The sequence below is a fragment of the Opisthocomus hoazin genome, chromosome 3 (genome assembly GCF_030867145.1).
Source record: "Opisthocomus hoazin isolate bOpiHoa1 chromosome 3, bOpiHoa1.hap1, whole genome shotgun sequence".
NCBI lineage: Eukaryota > Metazoa > Chordata > Aves > Opisthocomiformes > Opisthocomidae > Opisthocomus > Opisthocomus hoazin.
Window position 1 is genome coordinate 43,246,641 of NC_134416.1, and position 12,359 is coordinate 43,258,999.

Below are 12,359 nucleotides of genomic sequence, written 5' to 3' on the forward strand. Positions count from 1 at the left end.
TCTCTGCAGAGCTGCTCTCCAGCAGGTCCACCCCAAGCCTGTACTGATGCATGGGGTTGTTCCTCCTCAGCTGCAGGACCCTGCACTTGCCCCTGTTGAACCTCATCAGGTTCCTCTCTGCCCAACTCTCCATTCTGTCCAGGACTCGCTGAATGGCAGCACAGCCTTCTGGTGTATCCACCACTCCTCCCAGTTTGGTGCCATCAGCAAACATGCTGAGGGTACACTCTAACTCTTCATCCAGGTCATTGATGAAGAAGTTAAACAAGGCTGGGCCCAGTACTGACCCCTGGGGGACACCACTAGTTACAGGCCTCCAACTAGACTCAGTGCTGCTGATGTCTTCAAGCTTAAAGCACATCTTCAAGCTTAAAGCACATCCACCTTATAACATAGACCATTCTTTTTTTCAATCTTTTTTCTCCATCTTTGTTTTCCTTATCAAAAAGCAATCTGGATTATTTTCAGTATTTTGGCAACAAAACATTTGAGAAAAATAAACCCCAAACCTCTTTTTTATATACAAGCCATTTCAAATTCTTCCAAAGATCAGTCTTTTGTTAGTTTATGGCTTGGTTAAGTTAGAATGAGCTGTTCTGTATCAGCAAGAAATCTGTTGCAGGACAGATGCCAGCATGATTACAAGAGATTGGTAAATCTCAAAAGGTCTAAGATCTGGTTTGGTTTCCATGAAGCTGAACCTCTGGGGATCATTGCTTCCTGTTGGGAGATCTGGTTTTGGAAACAACAAGAACAGGGAGTATTGTTTTAATGTTATTTTCTGCTCCTGGTTTTAGGCCAGATCTGAAAGTTCAGAGGTGCTCAATTACTTTAATGAACAAACACAACAGTTTTAGAAGCCTGGAAGTAGATTTGCTTATTTTATCATTGAATACAGTGGCCTACCTCTAGACCTCTGGTGCATGGTAGACATACCAGAGCTCGCCAAATCAAGAAAATCTGACTCCTTATGCTACTTTGGTCACTGCCCCAGCAACCACAGAAACACACTTCTGTTAATATTTTTTTACACTCCTTGTTAAAGGCCAGAGCCTGTTCTTAATACCTATTAGACTGCCATTGACTTCCATGGAGCAATTCCAGATTTATATTGATCATCATTAAAAGTTGTTATATCACCAGGCTCATAGCAACAACTTGATTAAAACTAGTTTTGCTGATGTTACTCCTCGATATTTTCCCAGTCAAGTAAAACCAGCCTTAAAGGAGATTTCTTCACTGGTCAGCCTGGAGAGCCTGCATGCTGCCTTTCAAATCATTCCCCTCTCTGCCTTCCCATGCCCGGTCTCCCCTTGCCAGTCCCCTCTCACACACACTGTTTTATAGTAGCGGGGTCAGTAGAAAACATAGAGTTCAGCACTATAGAAGTGGAAACAGAAAGCAGCCATGGGCAATTAACCAGGGCTGTGACTGCTTATGTTTGGTTCCTGCTTCCATTTCTGTTTCCATGGAAATGGACATCAGATCATTGGAAATAAAGTAAATTTTCTAGTTCTCCTCACCTTCATATCATCCAAATAAATCTAAAGTTATCTAATTAAATGTAGTTAGAAATCTTTTCATTTCACTGAAATAGATTGACAAAAGCAACATCGTTTTTGAAATACTCAGATGCTATTGGCTGTCCTTTGGGAAAGGAGTAGGTAAGTTTGCCCACCCCTTTTTGCTTTGTAAGGTATGGAAACGTGCAAACATCCATTCTACCCCTTGCTCTGTTCTCCTGCCTGCCCATTAATATTGTTGTGCTGAACAGTACTCATCACTTGCCCATTAGAGGTCAGTTAAGCATAAATGACCCCCCTTACAGAGACTGTGTGGGTTAAAGACCTCTTCTTTGTCCGGCTGCTAAAGCTTTGAGGTTCATTTGTATTGCAGAGCAGCTGCATAAAAAAAGGTTCAAGCCCACCTTTAAAGGTCATATGCTCTCAGAGGAGGAGTTTGACCTAGAAGGGTTTCCCAGGTGAAAAGCTCAGGGTTTGGGAACAAAGAAAAAACAGTGTTTTTTAAGCTCTCACATTCCTATGACAGACTAAGAAAGATAAGACTTACGTGTCTTTTGTAAACAAACATATTAGAGACTGAACACTTGATTTCTCCTCTAGACGTCAAGCTGATCTGCAAAATTGCCAGACCTGTAGAGTGGTAACAATAATTTTCAGTTTGGCTTATGACACAACAGATCAGACATACAAAATCTCGAGGGCTGGCATCAGCAAAAATGTCCCATGTCATGAGTCAATATTCTCTGAGTTGTAGCAATTGCCTTTACTGGTCAGTGAACAAAGGCACAACTTGAATCAACCTGCCAGTCTACCAGTGTCTATTACCCACCAGAAGATGCTTCATACTTTTTTTCTCAAAGCATCCGCCTAATTCTGTAAAAGCCAATGAAATAATAAAAACTCGCCAGTAAAATGGCACCAAATAGTATCTCTGCTTGAATTGGCATCACACTTTGCAATTTGCATATTGAAAATATTGAAAGCATAAATATCATTACTGTATTAATGCAAACTCCATGCCAATAAATGGCTTGTTTTCTAATGGGATCCATTTTACAGCAGGAATTGGGAAAAGCTGGCTTTTCCAGCGTCTACCAAAGTGTTAATTTCTGGAGTCCAGTAATAAGAACAGTAAGAAAGCAAGCAATCAAAGTGGATCTATATGGGATGGTAGTTTTAAACCATTTAATTACTGTAGCTGTAGCTGGTTATTGCTAACGCATGGATCACAAAACTTCACTCCTGTAGAAATCAGTCATGCGAAGGAGATCAGGAATTGCAGATACTTCACCAATGTGAGGGATTTGCTCTGGTCCTTTAAAGAGATTTCCTCCAGCAACAAAAGCCTCGTGCCTGATGGTAATGCACAGTATGTAACAAATTTACTTTAAAGAAAAGTAGCCTGTAACCTATTCATAGTCAGTCTTAAAATATACTTCTTTAAATTACTCATATCAGACCGTTCAGTCATGACGTAGATGTGTTTTTTTTAAATTTAAATCAAACTCTGTCGAAGATGCTATCATGGCTTGAGGAAGTGGAGAAAGCTGGATGATGGGTAACTACGTGCTGTCAATAGTAAAATGTCTGATTTTTTTTCTCTTTAACCAAAAGACAAGCTTCAAAGTCTTTTTCTGCTATAATCCCAATCATTATGGTCGTTATCACAAGCATGAACATAATCTCCAGGACAAATCTATCTGTATGAGTTTCCTTCCCTGAAAGGCATTGCACGTGCATTTAAAGCTTAGAACAAATGCATAGGCCATTAAAACTGGTGTGGTCACCCACAAAAAAATGCGGATCAGGATCTAACTTCACCGCACTGGGGCCACTCACAAAGTGCTGGGAAACTGCACAGGCAGTGGAAGCAGGGACAGGTATCCTGGGAGGAGTAAAGGGACGCTGCCCAGTTGTTCAGGAATGGGGTCAGGAAGGCCAAGGCACAGCTGGAGCTGAACTTAGCAAGGGACGCAAAGAATAATAAGAACGGCTTCTACAGGTATGTCAGCCAGAAAACGGAGGTCAAAGAAAGCGAACTCCCCCGATGAGCAAGACTGGCAAACTGGTAACAACGGACGAGGAGAAGACTCAGGTACTCAACAAATTTTTTGCCTCAGTCTTCACTGACAATCTCTCTTTCCATACTTCTTGAGTGGATGGACTGCAAGACGGGGACTGGGGGAGCAAAGTCCCTCCCACTGTAAGGGAAGATTTGGTTCCCAACCACCTGAGGAACCTGAACATACACAAGTCTGTAGCACCTGAGCAGGTGCATCCCAGATTAGTGAGCGAATTGGCTGATGTAGTTGCTAAGCCACTCTCCATGACCTTTGAAAAGTCATGGCAGTCAGGTGAAGTCCCTGGTTACTGGAAGCAGGGAAACATTGCACCCTTTTTTAAGAAGGGTAGGAAGGAGGACCCTGGTAACTACCAGCCTGTCAGCCTCACCTCTGTGCCTGGGAAGATCGTGGAACAGAACCTCCTAGAAGCTATGCTAAGGCACATGGAGGACAGGGAGGTGATTCGAGACAGCCAGCATGGCTTCACCAAGGGCACTTCCGGCCTGACCAGACTAGTGGCCTTCTATGATGGAGTGACTACATTAGTGGACAAAGGAAAAGCTACAGATGTCATCTATCTGGACTTCTGTAAACCGTTTGACTCAGTCCCCCACAACATCCTTCTCTATAAATTGGAGAGATATGGATTTGATGGGTGAACTGTCTGGTGCGTGAGGAATTGGTTGGATGGTCACATCCAGAGGGTAGTGGTCAATGGCTCAATATCCAGATGGAGATCAGTGACAAGTGGTGTCCCTCAGGAGTCCACCTTGGCACCAATGCTGTTTAATACATTCATCAATGACACAGACAGCAGGATTGAGTGCACCCTCAGCAAGTTTGCAGATGACACCAAGATGAGTGGTATGCCTGAGGGACAGGATGCCATCCAGAGGGACCTGGACAAGCCTGAGAAGTGGGCCTCATAAGGTTCAACAAGGCCAAGTGCAAGGTCCTGCACCTGGGTCAGGGCAACCCCTGCTATCAATACAGGCTGGGGAATGATGTGATTGAGAGCAGCCCTGCCAAGAAGGACTTGGGAGTATTGGTGGATGAAAAGCTGGACGTGAGCCGATGATGTCCGCTCGCAACCCAGAAGGCCAACCGTATCCTGGGCTGCATCAAGAGAAGCATGGCCAGCAGGTCAAGGGATGTCATTCTGCCCCTTTGCTCTGCTCTCGTGAGACCCCAGCTGGAGTCCTGCATCCAGCTTTGGAGCCCTCAGCACAGGAAAGACATGGAGCTGTTGGAGCAGGTCCAGAGGAGGCCACAAAAATGATCAGAGGGATGCAACACCTCTCCTGTGAGGAAAGGCTGAGAGAGTAGGGGCTGTTCAGCCTGGAGAAGAGAAGGCTTCAGGGAGACCTTGTTGCCAGCTTTCAGTACTTAAAGGGGGCTTAGAAGAAAGATGAGAACAGACATTTTAGCAGGGCCTGTTGCAACAGGACTAGAGGCAATGATTTTAAACTAAAAGAGGGTAGATTTAGATTAGGTAGAAGGAAGAATTTTTTTACCATAAGGGTTGCGAAACACTGGATTCACAACACAGGTTGCCCAGAGGGGTGGTAGATGCCCCATCCCTGGAAACGTGCAAGGTCAGGTTGGAGGGGCTCTGAGCAACCTGATCTTATTAAAGATCTCCCCTCTCATTGCAGAGGGGTTGGACTAGATGGCCTTTAAAGGTCCCTTCCAAGTCAAACTATTCTATGATTCTGTGATTCTATGAAATTAGAGCATCACATGAAATTAGAGCATCACAGAGTGAATGAAGGAGAAGCCTATTAAGTGTTATCTGGATTTGCACAGAAATACATTCAAAGGGCAGGGAGCGAGATGCAAAATATTTAAGTGACATAGTGTAAAAGAAATAAAATAGCTGGAACTGCGGTCCGGTCTGTAGTAGTACGGTTGCACTGACAAGACTTCTTAGAGGTGATATTTTATATACTGATAAACACGTAGGTGCAAGCTGTATTTATTCAACAATTTGAACAAAGCTATGCAAGGCAAATGACATTTTTCTGAGAAGACAGCATCTATACTTTAGCTTTTATTTCAATATTTTAAAGAATCATACCCTTAATCGCAGTTACGATCAAGCCCCTGATTTAGGTCTTGTCTAACGGTCATTTTGTAGAATAGATCCCCAGAGACACTTCTGTTATGTATACTGGTTTTGTTCATATGTTAGGAGACTTTTTTTCAACTAATAAGAAAGATTTAAAGTGGATGTCTCTTAAAGGATAATAAATACCTGGAGAAGAATGAGGAAATACATTAAAGCTGAATCACTGCTGGGTCACACCAATTTTCCCCTTTTACTCTTGAGATTCCACTGAAATAAATGAAGTTACTGTTACTTAAAGATGTAGGATTATATGAGCAAACCAGGTAGATCGTATTGCAATAAACCGCTACAACTTGCTGGCATACTTGCTCAGAATCAAATATGTCCCCTTAAATTTCACACTATTTTCACAATCTTGTAGCAGCAAAGCAAAACAAGAAGTTCACTGTGCAGTCAGAACAAAATCTTTTTTCTCTGTTCTAAGTATTTAGCCAATACAGTATCACAGAAACATTGATTTCTGTTCCCAGCCTAAGAATCCTCCTGATACTTTCATACAGAACCAAAGACCCAACACAATCTCTTCTTTTACAGCTAAGAAAATGCTAGGAGAATCGTTATCCCTGGGAAAGATTTCTCTGATAGACGAGGAAGGACTGTTCATTAGTGTCATGAATGATGCTGCCTCTTTTTTATGCAACTTGCATTCACTGATGCTGGCACTGTCAGAGTCTCCAACTGTGTGCACAATTCAGTTCATCGAACAAGGCAGCATCCTTTCCAGATACACTCAACGTGCGGTATTATGGTTGGGAAATTCATTCCACAGAAGAGAAACATGAATTATTTCAATTCTAAAAAAAAAAAAAAAAAAAAGGCACAGTTTGTGCCTTCTTTTTCCATGTTATTAGCGAGATCAGGAAAAAATAAACACAGCAGTTGTTCGAGATCCCACACAAACAAAACAAGGACTGCAGGCCACTCCATACACAGTGCTGAGCCATTGCTCTGTTTACTTCTAAGATGTAAAATAACACATTTCACAATTTTTTTTTAATGATAATTCAGTGCTGACAGAGCAATTTTGCAAAATTTTTAAGATTAAAAAAGCCCCAAATGTTCACAGTTTTAAGTACACTCTGTTCTCAGCTCCTCCAGCTCAGCCATTTCCTTTCGGCGCATTTAGTGCGGCGGGGACACGTCAGTGTGTCCACAGGGAATGGCTGCCTCTCACGGATGCTGAGTGTAGGCAGAGGCCAGTCCCTGAGCTCCTGAGTCACCTGCAGAGCTGAAGGTGCATGAACAAATTGCATCTGGTCCCTAAGCAGCAAGGACCAGATCCAAAAAATAGAGCTACGAGACGTGTCTGTGTATGTGCCTTGGTGCTTGCCACATGAGAGAGCCTGGTGCTGACAGCAGGTGAGCAGATACATCTACTCCAAGAAGCAGAGAGCCCTGCAGAGATAATAGCTCATGTCCCAGGAGCTGGGTAGGTGCTTTACATCAGTAAAGCTGACATGGGGCAAAAAGCCTGGTTTTCTCGCTAGGGCAGAGCTGGTACGTCTCAGCACGGTGCTGGGGGCAGCTATCAGCTGTGCAGGACCAGGGGAGTTTGGGGATGCGCTGATTCCTGCATCCCCTTCACCCTCGCCTCCTCCAGCAGAAGGGGGACATGCACAGCCGGGGTGCAGGCTTTTTAAAACTGCAGCATTTGGCCCTGATCCACACAGCTTCGAGCCTGCGCTTTAAAAGCAGCAGACTGAGCAAGGAGCCATTGTGGCCTTCCTTCAGGAAAACCATGAGGATGGGTGATAGGAATGCAATTAAAATCCCTCTTCTCTCCAGAGCTTAGTTATTTTACAGATTTTTTTTTCTCTTTCAGAAAGATGCCTCTTTCCTGCAGAACTGAGCAGGGTCACACAGGGTGGTCACAAGAAGAGCCCATGTCACTGAAATCCTTCATCTTTTGTAACAGCTGAATAGTCCCACCCAAGAGCTCTGTCCCCTTTTCTGCCTCAGGAGATTTACTTCTCTGTGTGGAGAACTCTCAGTCACCCTGTTGATAAGGCATTTGAGGTGGAAAGACCACCCTTCGCTTCTCTTTACAAAGCAGTCATGTTTTATAGGAAATGTATACATACTTCTTGGATGAGGAAGACAAAATAAAGTAAGAAAGAAGACACATGTGGCCTAATGGTCAACGAAAGACCAGATCTGGCAGGGCACAGCAGGAAAATTCAAAGTGTCCTTGTGAGACTGAGCCTTGCAACAAGATAAGTGGATGAACGCACTATTCATGGTTTCTAATTCAACTTTAATGTCAGATAAGTACCCCGCTGCACAGCCTGGTCAAGGCAGAAGCACTGGTAAGGCATTCTCCGAAACGGCATTAGAGGCCTCGGGAACTTTAGCAGCAAAGACTGAAGGAGCTGCACAGTCTAAGTGCCTGCAAGACCAGATCAGAGCCGAACATGTGTTCCAGAGAGCTTTACACTCAGGTCCCTAATTTCCTTCTGGTTACATTTAACATACCTAATTTCCCTCTTCCGTCTGCTGCAAGAGGCAGCTACCTTTGGGATGCAGAGCTTGCAAGGAGCCACACTCCCCAGCCTCTTCTCACAGGAGGTCCTACAGAAATGGGGAGGAATATCCAATAAACCACTAGTGAATCACCTGATAAGGACTTCTTTGGGTCCTTTGAGATAACTGCCAGCTTTAAAAAACAAACAAGCAATCCAATGAACATGCAAATAATCCAAGGTTCAAATGCAGTGGACTGGAATGTCGAGCATTTGTTTTTCCATTATCAGCCATCAAGGTAAAGGAAAGGAAGTGAATAAATTATGTGCCTGAAATATTTGTATGGAAACCTTTTCAAGCTGGATATAAAAAGCAATTATTTATTACTTCAGGAAATACTCTAACATCAAGCAATGACCCCAAGTTGGTGTCAATGCTTACCCAACAGGATTACCGTTCAGAAAGCTTTATGGTTACCACATAATGTTTAATCAGTGCATTAAAAATAAATTAAAGATTTGTTAATTGTAATGTAATTAGCTTAATTTAATTACATTGCTCAGTGACTGAGAATTTTATTGTTATTGTGAGATCTTTTCTCATTTGGGGCCTGAAGTTAAGTGGCACAGTATTGACAACCGTTTCCTCCCCTACTATTCAGCTTCAGGAATGGGCTGAAATTTTAACCTGAATCTTGCAATTTATCACAATCAGTATCATCACAAATTACAGAAAGCATCCAGTAACATGATAACTTCTAAATGAAGTGTCTGTAACCAGGGCAGTAGCAGCTTTGGCTGTTAATTTGTCATATTTCATAGCCAGCCTGACACCCTGTCCAATTTACTTGTAATCTGTATCACAAAGACAGCTATGTGAGCTGCCTCTGACTATGAGCAGGATGGAGGAGGTGGACAGAGATTCAGAGGGGGCAGCTTGGCTCTTCAGGTTCCCTGGCTTTGCGTACAATCCGGCTGCAGAATAAACGCCCTATGTCTTGGATGTGTTTGTTTTCTCCATTAAAATCCCCCCCTCCTTCTCTTCCCTCCCCACTTCCTCATTAAGACAACTGAATTTTTTTTTTTTAAGACTCCCTGCTGACCATAATCCAACGGTCAACATAATTTATTAGCCATTAAGGGAGTTAAAAGAAATAAGAGAGATAACAGTGCTCAGGGAGCATCGTTGGCTATCTTACACAGGCTCTGAATTTCTAGCCAAAGCATGTCATCCTCTCAAATGACCTGCAAGTTTTTCCTTTCAGGCAGAAGTTGTGCAGCACTGTAAAAATGGCCATGAATATCCCTTCAGGAAATTGGTCTCTCTTCCCCTGTTATCTTCCAGATGCTCGGAGGCTCTCAATCAATTTGCATTGATTTAAGCAACATCATTCAATACATATTATCAACTTGATCTGAGGGGAATTGTGTGAAGAGTATGTCTTCCTTTCCATTCCTGCCATGCCATGCACAGCAACACAAGATGCTACGAAACCCATAAAATGGTTTCTAAAATACCAACAGGTGTTAAAAGATGCCTGGGCTTCCAAAATGCAAGAAATTGCCGTTTTTCTTTGTCTAACACATGAAAATCAGGTTGGCCAGCTTGGAGTGCAGACAGAGCAAACACCTGCTTGGCCTGTTTTTGTTGAAAGTACTGGATCTGGGAACATTTTTTAAATCCCCAGTCTGGGTGCACACAGCACCAACCAGTTCCTACGATATCAGGGTACAACCAATTAATACCAGCCCAACACCCTTCGGTGTTCCTGGAAAAGAAAAATAAGCCTCTTCATGAGGCAGGAGGTGTTGAGCTCCCTTCTACTACCTGTGGCTGAGCCCAAACACTTGCCCTTCTCCTCCTGTTGATGGCTGTCCAGCAGCTCCTGTTGGGCTGTGGACTCCACCAGAAGACCTAGCAGCAGGGCTCTAGGTCTTCTACAGCCTCTGAGGGGTTTTGCAGCTCTGTCCCTTTTTACACCAGCAACCAAGAGAGCAGCCAGAGGGAATTTAGTGGAGAGCATTCCAGTCTTTACTTCTGAGGCTCCAGAGGGGCTATAAAACCTCAAATGCTGTTGGGGAGTCCAGAGAAAACAGAGAGCTTGTGGTGCCTGCTGTTGATAAGAGGAATTTGAGAATGAGGACTGTCCAAGCACACTGAGACTAAAGGAGACAGAAGAATGAGAGGACACAGAAGAATGAAATAAGGTAGGAACTGGTCAAGAAAAGCCACAACTGTAGAAATGGCAGAAAGAAAGAAGACAAATATTTAGACCCATTGTCAAGTTTGAAGGAGATTATTCAAGCCAAGTGACCATATGTCAGTCTCCTGAGGTTTTGCCTATCATGTTGAACTCCAGGCCCACTGATTCTGTAGGACGCAGTCTCCAGCACACGGCTACCACTGTGAGTGAGTCATTTGGTACAGTTCCTGTGGCAAGAATCCCAAATGTGTCAGGCCTGGACTAAAAAGCAAGATGGAGAATGAATACACCTGAAGGCACATTTGGCACTTTAATTCTGAGCAGATATCACTTCTAATTATAGCCAGCCTTATGCCAGCTTACTACCGTTCAAGCGCTTGTGGGTTCGCGCCTTGAGTGCCAGATTTAATCCATTCACGATAAAGCGCAAGAGAACCAATTGCATTTTGCATGCCTTCTCCCTGAATGATTTGCTTTGTTGTTCCCAATTTGCAGTTTGACTGGAAGATTTGCACCCCTCTGGTTAGTTCTGGTTGGCTTCTTTGCAGCCACAGGGGCATATTTTTCAGCTGAATGAAGCCCAGCTGGCAAGTTCAATTTGCCCCACCGATGAGTCATAGCTTTCTCTCTCTAATTCCACCTGCATGAGAGAATTGCAGGTTCCTCTCATAATTCCTCGAGTTCAAAATTCTTCCTGCAAAAAGAGGACTCATGCCCACCCCAGCACATGGAGCCGTAACCCTGCTTGCCTGGAAGACAGCAGCAAAGCGCAGAGAAAGCCACTAGTGAATATTACTTAAATGTTCGTTACTTAAAGTTTTGTGAAGTGATGCCTATCTCAGTCTGATCCTGTATCAGATTTTTGTCTTTTATGGTGTCTAGTGCTTCACAAGGACCAGTGCTCAGCATCCCACAAGGACATGTTGTTTTCCAGTATGATATACGGCTTGGAGCGGAGGGAAGGTTTAATACAATCATGCATCAGTTTTCTTTCCAAACAACACTGTGAAGCACAGAACAGAAGGAGGATTGCCTCCTCACCCCATAAATCCACTTAAGCTTGGATTATGAGCCATATTCACCCAATTTTTGCTGGGAGCTTAAGGCAGCACCATGCTGCTCTTGGGCTGCAGGATGCTGGGAAGCTGAGGCAGGATTCAGGAGGCTCCAATCTTCCACAAGTAAAACAGCCACTTTATTTAACGTACGGGGCTGGAACAGCATAGGTCTATGTTCCACCATGCTCTAGGTCTATGTATGGAAATAGATGAAGTGTGCACAGCGCAGGCGGAAAGGGTTTGTTTTAATAACCAGTCTCATGCTAGCTGCTTTCAGAGCATGTGTTTTTCAGCAGTTCTGCCACATTGAGTTGACAAAGAAATAAAAGGGAACACTTTCCCCCACACAAATCTCTATTGATCTGAATATGGATCTTGTTTCAAGATAGAAAACAACTCTCACTGATGCTGTCAAACAGAGCCTTCTGGAATTATTTCAAAAGCTCTGTTTTCCACCCTTACACCTCTTTCCCTTGCTGCTAGTACAGAGAGACAGAGAAAAGGAGGGAGGAGAAAAAAAGAAAGTAAAGGAAAATGAGAAGAAAAAGAAAAAGAAAAAGAAAAAGAAAAAGAAAAAGAAAAAGAAAAAGAAAAAGAAAAAGAAAAAGAAAAAGAAAAAGAAAAAGAAAAAGAAAAAGAAAAAGAAAAAAGAAAAAAAGAAAAAGGAAAAGCGGAGAGCCAGCATGGCTGCTGGCAGGCTGCGTGAAACCTCTGCACATGTCACCTGCTCCCAGCACCGTCCTTCCGGAACCAGTCCCTGATGAGCTGGCTCAGTTGCACAAGGTAGCTCCTAATTACCTCTCTCCTGGTTTCTCTCTTTCCCCCCTGAGGACGGCCTTTCCAAGAAATAACGCACAAGCACACACCTGGCACTGTGAGATAGGGAGCCTCACCATGGATACCATCTCTCCATTCCCAGTCCGC